We start from the raw sequence: 14,665 nt of genomic DNA, 5'->3' as shown, positions 1-14,665 counted from the left end.
GAAGAATTCTCTGAAGATATCCTGGAAGAACTATCGGAACAAATTCTGGGACGATTACCTGAAGTAATCCTGGCATAAATCCCTGAAGGAACCCCAGGTGCAATCCATGACAGAATATTGAAGTAGTTCCTGGAAGCAACTCAAGAGGAGTCATGGAAACGATGTAGGAAGCAATCGTTGATAGATCCCACGAGAATTTGGAAAGGATTCCAGAGTAAAACCCCTGAAGAAATTCCGAAAGAATTCCTGGAGAAATCAAGAAATTTTCAAATAAATCTCGGAAGAAATATCTGAGAGTGTGCTGGATGGATTCCCGGGAGAAATCAATGGAGGATTCCTGAAGAAATGCCGAAAAAAACTGAAAACTCTTTGAGTAATTTCTGAAAGAATCCCAAAATTAGTCCATTTAAATATCCAAAAATAAAAACCAGGAATATTCTTTAAAAATCCTCAATATCTTTTCGAGAATAATCCGTGAAAGAATCCCTGATGGAATTTCGCAAAATATCCATAAAGCAATCCCGTAAGAATTTCACGGAGGAATTCCTGAAGGAATCTAATTCGTAACGGCTTCCCAGAAGGGATCTTAGGAGAAATTCTTGGCATAATTCTGGAAGTACCGCCGTGAGGGAACCACAGGAGAAATATCTAAACAAAACCCGGAAAACATCAATGAAGGAATCTTGGAAAGAATTCCGAGAGGGAAGCCGGGAGAAATCGCTGTAGGAATCCGGAGAAAAATGCCGGATTAAGAGAAATAAATGAAGACATCTCAGGAAGAATCGTTAAAGGAATCCAAAGAGAAGTTTCTAAGGAAATCTCTGAAAAAATCCTGGAGGAATTCCCTATGGATTTCCTTAATGAATCTCGGTAGAAATTTCTGAAAGAATGTCGAAAAATATTCCGGGAGGGAGAAATCAATCAAGGAAGAAATCAATCGGAAGGAATCTCGAGAGCAATCCCAGAAAGAATCCTTAAAAGATTCCTGTGTGATTCTTTAGAAAAATCCCTAAAGGAAACCCGGGAACATCAATGATGGAATCCGAGGAGGAATTCTAGAAGTAATGTCGGAAAATGCCGATACAATATTTTCAATAAACGGCCACTTTGCGATTAATTTCACCCGTCATTGCGGTACTTTATGAGTCACGCCGAGTAATAAATACGGTAATTGTGAGTAAAAAAAAAGTCGAGTCAAGTACAAGACACTGAAGACGTATCTGTCAAAGGATGCAAATTCTTAATGGAATTCAAAGGAACAGTACTTAACGCAATTTTCTTTTTCAGATATTCCCCTAATAAGCCCAGGTCAATCATCATCACGGTAATTGTGGTTGAGTGATTCATAACCGAGGGTCAATGGTCAGTTTATCAAAGTATCGCTGGCTCATATAATCATTGTTCTGCAGAAATCTTCATCAGCACTTCCATAATAGCCACAATAGATATGCACATACGTTTCGATATAATGCATATTGTAATGTTCATGTTGTACGTATGATCTAATCAGTTCTTGAGATCTTTTTTTATATGAAACGAATTCCACGTGAAAATAATTACAGCTGATGAAATGGGTACATTCTATTATTTTTTTTTTCTATTATTTTTTTTTTCAATCCTAAATATTAAGCATATTCAAATAACAATTATTTAAATGACAAAAAAGGTACGTGGGTAGCCCATTTGATTTTTTTTTTTGCTTTTTGATAGTAAGTAACCTTTTTAGGGGTCTCCAGTTAGCCTAGTGGTTAAGGTTATGGATCGCCAAATTTTCTCGACTCCCTGGTCATAGTGTATCATTATATTGGCAGGCAGGCGAAGAAATCTCTTCAATTAATAACTGGAAGTGCCCAAAGAACACTAAGTTGAAGAAGAGAGGCTGGCCAAGTTTCAATGCGAACGTAGAACCAAAAAAGAATAATACCCATATAATTTTGTAGACTATTGCACAAAAAACATCAGTGTCCAAATATACTTGAAGCTTTTCAAACAAACGAAATGCTATGTGACATTTCAATTGAATGAACACCGTTGATCCAGATAGTGTCGGTGTTCATAAAATTGAAATTTTATACTATTGCTTGTGTAACCACTCGAAAGCTTCAAATGATACACAATTTGCACTTTGCAAAGAATTATGAAACGTCACGGCTCGATAAAATTCAAAACAATAGATTTAAATTTCTCGCCTTTGGTTTGCAGTTTTATAAGCGTGACTCGAGAGGCTCGTAAATTCATAACTCTGTGACATGACGACCGGCACGGCACGATTCTCAGTGTTTACGATCTATTTACCACTTTCATCACAGACCGCGTATGCCTCAACTCTTTCACTACTAGTTCCACCAAGGCACTCCCAACTTCCGTCCGAGACGATGATGCTTTTTCTGATGAACAAACTTGCTCTGTTGGTACACGGTACACACTTGTTTTTACTACAATTTTTACAGGCGCTCTTTTGTCTATCTGACAGTGATTATCTCTCCTTTATGATATCATTCCACAGCAAGAAGCAATGTACTGCAACAAATTCACTTCATTTGCGTCACTCGGGAGATTTTGCTGACATAGAATACCATCAGGACAAAAAAAATCTCAACACATTCACGATAAGCTGCTTATCCACGCCAGCAACAGCCTAATCATTTGATTTAATCACTATTGGGTACCTTCTTGGCGAAGATACGCCACACATTAATTCCCGTTCACTGATTGGCTGCTCACTCACTTAGCTACTGACTGATAAGCACGACACGCGAGTTCCCAAAAAAAAACAGCGAATTCACACTCTTTTATGCGACCAGACCGACTTTTGAAGTGATGTTCGATAACAGCATAACACACGTCGCTAATGCTGCTAACCGCATCCGTATCCGATCCCGAGGAATGGCTCTCTTTGCTGTGATACTGAATGGCGCAATCCGACCAACAAGATATGAATCACCCAAAGCACACGACGCCAAAAAAAAGAACCCCTAAATTGACGACAGACGACCGACAGACAACCGGACGGAAAGCGATCTCACGATTGAATGGTTTGTTTTGATTCACGACGCTCTCTTTTTATCTTTTCGGGTTCGGGTCGACGACGCGCCGCGACGGACGCTTCGATTGCACCAACACACCGAGAATCCAGAGGCTAGACGCGATGAGCGACGGCTTGAGCGACGGCAATTTCGCGAACGGCTATAGGGTAAACAGGTATAATGCGCCCCCACGGGGCAAAACGCCCCCCTTCAATTTCCAGGGAATTTGAAATAGTGAATGAATAAAATCATTGTAATAAGGCTTCATATTCATGAGACTAGTCTACTATGTCAATTTTGTGGTTGTTGGACCCTTTAAAATAAATATACAACACAAAATTGAAAACGCACACATTTGTTGTAATTCTCGATGTGATAAAATTAAGCGCTAGCACGCGCCAATGAAGCAAAACCAATGAAATTAGCTGTTGTCTACTAATTTATGAAGTAAAATAACTCACCTCTGCAGTTGAAATAAGTAAAATGTAATTAAATTATGTAAATAATAAGATTTTTCATAGTCACACTCAAACGGGCAATATGCCCCACCGTCAGCCGGATAATATGGCTCTCAGCCAATGCACTGCATCAGCTGATCTCAGTTCGGATATTTGACGTTTGTCCGGCTCGGATTCGCTCGGTAGGGGCATATAACCCCGTTGTTATGGAGCGTAATGCCCCGCTACAGAGGGGCATACTAGTCCGTTGTTGCGGATCATATTATACCGTAGCTGGGGCGTTTAGCCCTGACGCTTTTGTGAGTTTACGATTTTGTTGATTTTAGAAAACACCTTATTACGGAATAAATGCTGTTATTTCGTCCAAACGGTTATTATCGGGTAAAAGCTAACACTTTGCTCAATCAATAAATGCATTGATTGAGTTAAATACGGTGACGAGTGCAGAGATGTTTCCATTTTTGCTTAGGGGGGGCATATTATACCTGTTTACCCTACCAACCCACCGCGTGCGCTTCTGCTGGCTGCTGGCCGGCTAGAAAGATAACAAACCGAAAATCGAACGGGAACAACCGGGAGATGAACGCGATATGCGACATGGAATACATAAGCAACAGCTCGCATGGGAGAATATTTTGGTCGGCTTGGAGTCTAACTGAACTAGCATGCTAGATTCATCAGGAAGAAAAATAAACTTAACATTCATAGAAAATAGACGACTTTGAAACACTAGATAATATTATGATGTAATTTGGCAGATTAGTAGAATGTCCCAACATAGCACATATGCCTGGTTTAGACGGTGCAAGTGACTTGATTCCAGTCAGTTGAAAATGCCCAATTGATTGCGAATTGAAAGTGTAAACACCACCGTTCATCTCACTTGAGCAACTGACTTGACTTGAACGAAAGTTGAACATGTTGAACTTTTCCGTTCAAGTCAAACGTAATCATCTCACTTGCCCTGTCTGAACCCGCGATTCATGTGAGTTGAATTCAAGTTATCTGTCAGATGAGCTGAATTCAATTCAGTTTGCTTACGCACCGCGCGAATTGATCAATGTAAACACTTGCTTCAACTGAAATGCATTCAAGAGCATGCAAGTGGTCGTTCGAGTCGTTTGCTGAGTCTAAACACATCATTCGTTTCGAATGAATATATTTGAGAAGTTGGCAAGTGAAATGCTCGTTTCAGTTGACCCATGTAAACCAGGCAATAGTCATAAAACATGGGGACTTACCCAGCAAATGATAGCTAAGGGTGTAAGAAACAAACTTTAGTATGACGGCAACATTCAGAAATGGCGTTTGGACTAGAGGTCGCCCCGATGAGATTTTTGAAAAAATTGTCATTTTTTATAGTAAACTAGCTGTCCCCCGCAAACTTTGTCTTGCCTACTGCGTTTTTTGACGTTCCAAGTTTCTAGCCAAGTCCCAAGTCCCCGGTCAAAATGTATGAAAAACCGATTTTCAAAAACTCTAAAATGTTCCATGTTTTTTGTCTCATAAACCTTCCTTGGATGAAAACTAACAGAACAAAACTAAGACGATCAAAATCGGACCTTCCATTCGCAAGTTATGCGCGGTCCCACGTATGCCACTGCATTTTTATATATATAGATTAGGGTGTCCCAAAATAGAAAAAGTGTCAAAAAGTTAACTTGCTCACTGTGTAGGTTCGATCTGCACGTGCTGGGTGCATTGCGGAGTTCCGCAGAAGACGTCCACCGCGTTCAACAGTCGGCCGAAGAAAGAGGCAGAGTCATGGCCAACCTTGATCGGGTCGGCAACAGGCTGACAGTTGGGCGTTAAGCGTTACTAGGGGTGTGATGGGAGCTAGTCGTTCGCAGGTTGCTACCCACACGCTAAAGCCACACTACCGAGGAAACATTGTATACCACACATCCTCCTCCTCCTCTCAAAAAAAAAAGAAATAAAATACAGAATAACGCAGTCATAATGTTCAACAATTGAAGCTGTAGTGCCTGATGAATTACTAAACTGTTATCTCAACTTACTGCGCATATTTATTTTACACATTCCGTGAGGTAAAGGTTTGTTCTCATGCTAGGTCAGCTGTCAACATTACTTGCGAAAAAAAAGGAAATATATTACTTGAGCGCTCTACTGGGAACAGGAAACTTAGCTTGAATAGTTTCTTCCGCGTGTTCTCTTATAATTGTTTAGGGTTAAGTATCTTCCAGTCTGTACTGCCACTGTCTGAAAGACTGCATCGCGTCTATATTTCTGATCCAAAACTTTGGATTCTAAAAACCTAGTATGGCAATCGGCAGCAAAATCCTCTTATCTCACAACAAAATCGCATTTTGAATTGTTTCTCCTTTCGATATCATTCACTGCTAGGTTAACACGTGTTACGCAAACTTTGACTTAAGGTATCGAACGATTGTAAGTTGTCGTACATATCCCAGATCTACCAATTTTCTCAAAAGTGTAATGTTTCCAATCATGTAGACTAATGTGTATCTTTTCGTGATATACATATATAGATATACTGCAAAAGCTGCTATTGCTGTAAGGGCAGTCGTAAAGATCGGTTCAGGAACTTTTCATAGAGGAAATTTCTATAGCTTCCTTTGGCATAGAATATCTCTGTGTCTGCCACACGATATACACATGCAAAATGTTCATTGGCAGAGGAAGCTCTTCTCAGTTAATAACCGTGGAGGTGCCCATAAAACATAGGTGAGAAGCAGGCTTTTTCCCAGGCGGACGTAAAGTACACGAATAGAATATGCTGCCATTAATCGTTTCTCTAAAAGATTTCCGTGTCAACAAAATGCCGTCCAAACTGTGTAGCATATTCACCATCAAATGCAAACAATTAAGTTGTTCAAAAAAAGTCTCATGAAATCTATTTACGGGGGAAAAAAATGTTTATAAAGTTCTTTGAAGTTCTTAACAAGGGGAATTTGAACACAAATCACTAGCACCCAGGCATTTGGATTGGCCAATGCGGTGCATATACGGATCGTATTGTTTTTTTCAAATCTCAAAATCTATTCATTCTTTTAGAGCGCTTTCAGCAAAACTAACAAGAAATCAAAACATTTCACTCTTCTTAGTTTTTTTAGTCCAAATTACTCAGGCGCTCTTCTAAAGCACATTTGACGTCATTAAGTTATTCTAATGGCTCCTTCAGACCACATTTTAAGTAACGTTATTATCGAATTACCTGTGGTCTTCTGGAGCGCCTTCGGCACTAACAGGTAAAATCAAAACATTCTTTTGGTTCTCCACGCCATTTGCAAGCATTGTTGTCTACATCTCATTTATTCGCATCTGCGTCATGTGATCGAAGAAAATGAAAACGGTTTCTTGGGTGATCTAGGCAAGAAATTTCCCATACATCAAGGTAGACCGAGAAATTTCTTTTGAACTGGAAATAGCCCTCAAAATCGATACCAAAAGGAGCCTTTGGATCATAGGTGGGCGGTTGCTAAGTTGCCTTCGGTAACACTGTGTTATCGCTTTGAATCGCTTGCCATATTATGCGAGGTATGCACAATGCACTTCAAACGTAATCGTACAAGTAATTTTCGTTCAGTGCATTATTTCAAGGAATTCAAGGAATTTAACACAGCAAGCACCATTGGATTTGACGTTTCGTTTCAGTTCCGTACTATGATCCGGAATAAAGCGACGCTTTATTACTTCTTGAGCGATTCCTTGCCTGAATTTTCCACTCATCGAGATAGGCCAAGAAATTTCTTGCAATCTGCGTACTACCCACTCAAAAAGCTTGTTTAACAGCATTTAAATATTTAAATGATTAGAACGAATTTCAAAACACCGTTTTATGACACAGTATTAGTCATAACTAGCACGGCCAATTTTTAAAAGGCATCCTAATATATATATTTTGTGTTTTCGGACTCAAATAGACAACAATTCATCCCATTAAAAAAAATGCAAAGAGAAAAAAAAACTCCAACTGGTGCAAGATCGATCAACTGTGTGACTTGCACTAGCCAAAACCATCAAATTTGAGTGCCCCGAAATGAGCCATTGTCAAACTGAAGTCTTCAATTTCCCAGAACCAACTGCTTGCTGTGGCACCCTATGCGCAGAGATGCGAATCGAACACCACGACCCAACCGCGACAGCGACATTCGCGCATCATACATCGCGACTTCACGCGTACGTCGGTGGTCGTCAGCGACACGATGATTCGAGCCAGTTGGACAGGAGAGACCACGCCACCGACGATCGACGCCCTTTCGCATCGCAGCAATCGAGTGGCAAGCACGTGTGATTCAAACAGGCTCCATGCAATTTGCGGCCATCGGCCGAAACTGAAGTGCTGAATTTCACACTTACTTGTATTTGTTACATAGTTGGCCTTTCCGGCGGAGTCATCAGTCACATCGGTTACATTCCAAGTTTCTTTTTTTTCTCAAGCATCACATGCCACTAAGATTGTAGAGCATCTGCAAATACATTTGGCAAGACTATTTCTTTCCGATGCTCTTCCAGAGCACCTTCCGCCACGCCAGCTGAAACCATATTCATCCGATACTTCTAGAGCATCTTCGGCACATCAACCGAATCCAATTTGATCTCATGCTCTTCTGAAGAATTGGTGACCATTACATTACCGATTTTCCAGATAAAAATCGAGCATAAATCCAGCAACTCCGGCGCTCTTCCAGAGCGCCTTCGGCGTCATCAGCCGAAAACCAATTCAATCTACAATCCATCCGGCGCTCTTCCAGAGCGCCTTCGGCGTCATTAGCCGAAACCAATTCATTCCATAATCCGTTCGGCGCTCTTCCAGAGCGCCTTCGACTGTACAAGCCGAAACCAATCAAACTGCGGAACATGCCGATGTTCTTTTTTTTTCATTCCCCAATGCATTCCGGCACTCTTCGAGAGCGCCTCCAGCTACATCTGCTGAAACCTTTTTCTTCCGATGCCCTTCCAGAGCATCTTCCGCTGCACAAGCGCAAAATTTTTCACTTCAAAACAGGCAACTTTGAATAATGGACAGTTCAAATTGACGCCCACACACACCATTTTCTGTTTGTTTTCCACTGCATCAAATAAACCTGTAGTATCACTTTTAATTATTTAATTTTACACTTACTCTTGTTATTGCACTTTTCGCTCGCAATCTTTTTCCTTTATTGCTAAAAACAGCAATAAATCCTGGCAGGTACGCCATTGTGTAGGTTCGATCTGCACGTGCTGGGTGCATTGCGGAGTTCCGCAGAAGACGTCCACCGCGTTCAACAGTCGGCCGAAGAAAGAGGCAGAGTCATGGCCAACCTTGATCGGGTCGGCAACAGGCTGACAGTTGGGCGTTAAGCGTTACTAGGGGTGTGATGGGAGCTAGTCGTTCGCAGGTTGCTACCCACACGCTAAAGCCACACTACCGAGGAAACATTGTATACCACACACTCACCCTTAGAATGATAGATTAGGGTCCTAGCAATAATAGTTCCATACATGAAAACTCAATCAAAAAATGTTTAGAGGTTGCACGCATCAATTTCATGAAAAATGGACGATTTTTGGTATTTTTACCAAAAAAATGCTAATATGAGTTGAAAAATTAAAGAAATAAAAGTCATCAATCAAAGTAAATCATAGTTCTGGGTCCCGCAAACAAAGTTTGGAGGGAGTTTAGGTCATCAAAGCTGATTTTATATATTTGGCAAAGGTTAAAATACCAAAAAACAGCGATTTTTTTCACAATTTTTTTCAAAAATGCACAATTTATAAGGATTTTAAAAATATTCCTGCGATTCACAATTCCCTTATTTTATAGCAAATTTTGTGTAGATTATTTCGGCTGAAGACAGTTTTAAGCTATCTCCTTCATGAGCTGATATATCGGTATAATAATGATAATACAATCAATGAAAAAATCATGTTTTCATACGTTAGTCGATTTTGTTCACTAGTTTCCATAACTACCATGCAATTAAAACAACACACGACAAATTTTAGACATTATAATACGTGCAAGTGTACATTTTTGAAGAATTTCGGGAATTGTTGGGTTGCTTGGATCATTACTGATTCATACTGCATGACAGTAACAATATGTAAATGATTTGAGAGTTAATCATCGTTTTATATCTACATATGCTGAACAAAACTTTTCACACCCGCTTTGTGAATACGAAAAGATTTTTTTTCTGAGATTTCATCTGTTGATCAAATAACAGTAGCAAGCCACCGATTCAAAACTTGTAATTTTGGTTGAAAATTATGTTTTAACAAGTAAGCAGCACAGCAGAAAGATTTCAACATTGTGTACATTTCTTTGGTTAACACCTCTTGTAACATATTAGGCCAGTCACTAAGTTTTATTTATTTGTTTTTTATAATAGTGGAATCTAAACATCCTGATGCTTAATGATGATTAACCTGGGTTTGTTAGGGGAATATCTGTAAATAAAAAGAAAATCGGGTTAAGTACGGTTCCTTTGAATTCCACTAAGAATTTGCATCCTTTGACAGATACGTATTTCGACCTCAACTGTAAGGTTGTCTTCAGTGTCTTGTAAGGTCGTCTTCAGTGTCTTGTACTTGACTCGACTCGAGTCGAGTCAAGTACAAGACACTGAAGACGACCTTACAGTTGAGGTCGAAATACGTATCTGTCAAAGGATGCAAATTCTTAGTGGAATTCAAAGGAACCGTACTTAACCCGATTTTCTTTTTATTTATCCTGATGCTTTCTGAAATCCAAACCTAGCTGAAAATATGTGCGCTAATGGTTTGCTTTTAAAATCAAATTATATAATAAAAATCAATATTGTGTAAAGAATTAGCTTTAGTTAAAATTCGCGAATAAAAAGAAGATAAAATATCCTTATAGTCGTGAAAATACCTGCATTTCCATGCACATATTTATTTTTTTATGTTGATTGGCTGAAACTATAAAACTATATTTTCCTTTCTTACAGTTTTTATTAGCTGGTTTAACTAGAAAGAACCTATATGTGTGCTTAACAAGAGCACCAAAATCTATTTGAATAAGGTAAACATTGTTGAGCGATCTACTCATCATTCAAAATATATTATAGAACTTCACATATGGAATTTGATGGTCTGACTTGCGATCACTTATATTATTAAAATATCGCAGCGAGCCACTTTTTGAGCCTTTCTTTGAACCGGTAAGCACAATCAATGTAAAATTATCAAAGTAACCCAATTATTTCTGAAAATCTTCTAAAATGTAAACTTGCATAACATAACATGTCAAAAACTTGTTATTTGCTTTTTTTGCATGGTAGTCATAGAAACTAATGAACAAAAACAAATAACATAAGAAAATCCGATTTTTTTCATTGATTGTGTTATCATTATTATGCCGATATCTCAACTCATGAAGGAGATAGCTCAAAACTGTCTTCAGCCGAAATAATCTACACTAAATTTGCTATAAAATAAGGGAATTGTGAATCGCAGGAAAAAATTTAAAATCCTTATAAATTGAACCTTTTTGGAAAATTTGGTGAAAAAAATCGCGATTTTTTGATATTTTAACCTTTGCCAAATATATAAAATCAGCTTTGATGACCTAAACTCCCTCCAAACTTTGTTTGCGGGACCCAGAACTATGATTTACTTTGATTGATGACTTTTATTTCTTTAATTTTTCAACTCATATTAGCATTTTTTTGGTAAAAATACCAAAAATCGTCCATTTTTCATAAAATCGATGCGTGCAACTAAATATTTTTTGATTGAGTTTTCATGTATGGAACTATTGTTGCTAGGACCCTAATCTATCATTCTAAGGGTGAGCAAGTTAACTTTTTGACACTTTTTCTATTTTGGGACACCCTAATATAGATATCATACAAATATTTTTTACCGTACAAAAATTGGCAATACCCACATTGTACAGCCTAATATAGATCCAAACTACTTGAGAAAAATAAGTAACGACATGTTTTCCAGGTAACTTTATAATACTGAATTTTAGAATTTAATAAAATTTAAAATTATTTTTTTTTATATACTGTAGTGATATACTTTATATGGCTTTAACCCATCATTAAAGCTATCTTAACCTAATGGTAATTCATAACAATTTCCATAAAAAGATAGAATATTTCATGAGGAAATACTTTGCCGAAGACATCATGGCGTTTTTTTCTATCTGTTTAAGAGTTGTTCACGATTTAGTTTCAGGTAAAATTTGAATTTTTAGGTATTTTTCTAAAAATGTCACATTAGAACCACAGAGAACAGACATCCAAGTCCAGTTCCAATGCTGTGTATTCCCACTTATGGGTAGTACGCAGATCGCAAGAAATTTCTTGGCCTATCTCGATGCGTGGAAAATTCAGGCAAGGAATCGCTCAAGAAATAAGAAAGTGTCACTTTATTCCGGATCCTAGTACGGAGTTGAAACGAAACGTCAAATCAAATGGGGCTTGCTGTGTTAAATTTCTTGACCATTCCGGTCACGGAAAAATGATGCACTGAACGAAAATTACTTGAGCGATTCCGTTTGAAGTGCATACCTCGCATTAGGATGCGTGTACGAATTATGGCACTACCTAAGGAAAACCATTTGTACAAAAATAACGAGAAGACCAGCGAATGTCATCAATATGTTAAAAGATAGCTTAGTTTCCATACTATACCGGAAAAGTATAGAAACGGAGCAAAAACTACTTTTAGTATTTATTACAGCGTTTGCCAATGATAAGAACACTGTACCAGTTATGGCATAATTTTTAAGCTTCGGTTTCTTTTCGCACTATTTGCATGCATTCCTTATGGGGTTAGCCATAACTGGTACACTATGGCGAAAAAGGGTGCAAGGAAGCTGAAATTTAAAAAAAAGATTTATTTCTACCATAATTTGAGCAAAATGTGGAGTTTAAATGAGTTCAAACCGTCTTTTGTGAACGTTCTTGTTGATTTACATCGCTTTAGGTTGAAAACCCATTATGGCGAATAATTGGTACTATAGCCATAATTGGTACACTTGACCTATATGAAAAACAAAAATTTCGAAAAATGCCAAGTCTTACCTCCTAAATCAGTTGTTTTGGACTCCTTGGAAGCTACGTTCAAAATTTGAGCAAAATTGGTTGAGCCTAAGGGGGCGCTCAAAACGCTTGTAGTTTGTATGGGAAAACTTGATCAAATGTATGCAGAAATTTTAATTTTTCAAATTTTGTCGCTAGGTGGTGCCGTTAGCGTTCAATAAATAAATCCTTTTGTATTATTGTAGGTGACTATATACCAAAGAACTTTGTCGAAGACCGCGAAGTGATCCGACGGCTGCGAAAAAAGATATACCCTAGGCAAAGTGAGGCAAAGTATTGAGATTTCATTATTGATATTATTCCTTTTACATGTGTTGGAAAAACAACAATAAAGTTTATCCTCACTTTACCTAGGGTATAACTTTTTTCACAGACGTTGGATCAGTTTGCGGTCTTCGGCAAAGTTGTTTGGCATATAGTCACCTACAATATTGCGCGCAAACCCCAAAATTTTATTCCAACCTTTGGGTTTCCGCGCCGAAGACCCAGCGCCAGATTCGGCGACAAAGAAAACTGACAGCAGTCGCCGGACAGTTGGCAATCCTGATATTTGACGGCGGCCGCCCGGTAGTCATGTGAGTGGATTGTTGTCACGCAAATAGATCTTTTCGCTGAAAATGCATGTGAATTGAGTTATTGTTGACAGATTTTCTGCAGTTTTAGTGTGAAATTCAGCGATTTTCTGTATCGCGGAAGCCTTCGCTGGAAGAAAACGTCATGTTGTTCAGCGAAGCAAATAAAATTTTCAGTGAAAAAAGCAATAATACCAAAAAGTTCGATTATTGAACGCTTACAGCGCCACCTAGCGGCAAAATTCTAAAATTTAAAATTTTTGCGTACATTTGGCCAAGTTTTCCCATACAAACTTCAAGCATTTTTAGCGCCCCCTTAGGCTCACCGATTTTGCTCAAATTTTGAACGTAGCTTCTGGGAGTCCAAAACAACTGATTTAGGAGGTAAGACTTTTTTCGAAATATTTGTTTTTCATACACACTTAATCTCCAAATTTGATCTCGGTAAATACGAATAACGAACTCAATCGGTAAAGCATATTTTAACTGAAATGTCGTTGAAATTTGACAGTTCATCAAAAATTACTAGTCAAAAATAACGAAATTCGGTAATATACGTTCATTACTGATTATCGGCAAACTATTTTGCCACAGCAATCGGCAATATAATCATGTCGCTGAATTTCGGTAAAGCGCATCTGTCAAAAATGAAAACGGACACGTTGTCGTCTGGGTGCCATCTCGAAAAAAAAAAATGTTAGGATTTTTTAAAGCGAATATCATTCATCGATGGAATTTTTATTTCGTAAGTATTTAAATCAATTAAATTCGTTCTAAGCGAATGCTGTGTATGTTTCTGATATGAACATTCAATAGAGATCCTCTCTTAATTATCTTTTCAGCTCGTTGGTTTGGAGAGGGAGCGCTGAAGGAGTGTTTTCTGGTGCCTGTTTTGTTGCTGCCGGGAAGCTATTTCCATTGTCATGAAGGGGGAGAAGCTCCCAGTAAGCATCTGGTCACAAAGGCCGCCCATAAAAGTGTTCCTTTGACCGATGCAGTGAAGAAGCCGCATTGTTACCGGCCGGGAGCGGTAGCTTTGCGAGAAATCCGTCGCTACCTACTAAAAGTCCACCGAGTTGCTGATCCGCAAGTTGCCGCTCCAGTGGTGCGTTAAATTGAGCAGGATTTCAAGATGGATCTGCGCTTCCAAAGTGCCGCCGCTGCTGCCCTGCAGAAAGCCAGCGAGTACCTGATCAGATTGTTCGAGGACATCAATCTGTGCGCGACTCACACCAAGCGCGTCACAATCATGCCGAAGGATATCCAGCGGGTCCGGCGCACCCGCGAGCGTGCTTAAGGAGGACTAGGAGGAAGTGATCCCGGAAAAGTGTTAAGTTGTGTTTTTTTTTCTATTTTTTGTTATTAAAGAGACTTCCAGTCTTGGGTTGGTTCATCTCTGAATAAAATTTTAACCTAATTATATTTTTTGTTTTATTTTACTTCTTATTGATAACCATGAAAGAAAATAAACATTTACTGAAATTCGGTAATAATGTATGCCGAAATTTTCGGCAATGTACTACCGAGCCACTCGTTAAAGTTTGACAGTTGATGTTTGTCAAGTT

The 14,665-nt window shown here is 38.7% G+C and overlaps 1 long non-coding RNA gene across 1 annotated transcript; it reads left to right on the top strand.

Moving 5' to 3' along the window:
- Positions 1-13,520: 13,520 nt before the first annotated feature.
- Positions 13,521-14,522, top strand: LOC134287036 (uncharacterized). Its single transcript, XR_009996968.1, has 2 exons — positions 13,521-13,845; positions 13,943-14,522. It is a non-coding gene; the product is annotated as an uncharacterized LOC134287036 (long non-coding RNA).
- The last annotated feature ends 143 nt before the right edge of the window (positions 14,523-14,665 follow it).

Source organism: Aedes albopictus, chromosome 2 (genome assembly GCF_035046485.1).
Source record: "Aedes albopictus strain Foshan chromosome 2, AalbF5, whole genome shotgun sequence".
Lineage (NCBI taxonomy): Eukaryota > Metazoa > Arthropoda > Insecta > Diptera > Culicidae > Aedes > Aedes albopictus.
This window is presented reverse-complemented; position numbering and strand designations above follow the sequence as displayed.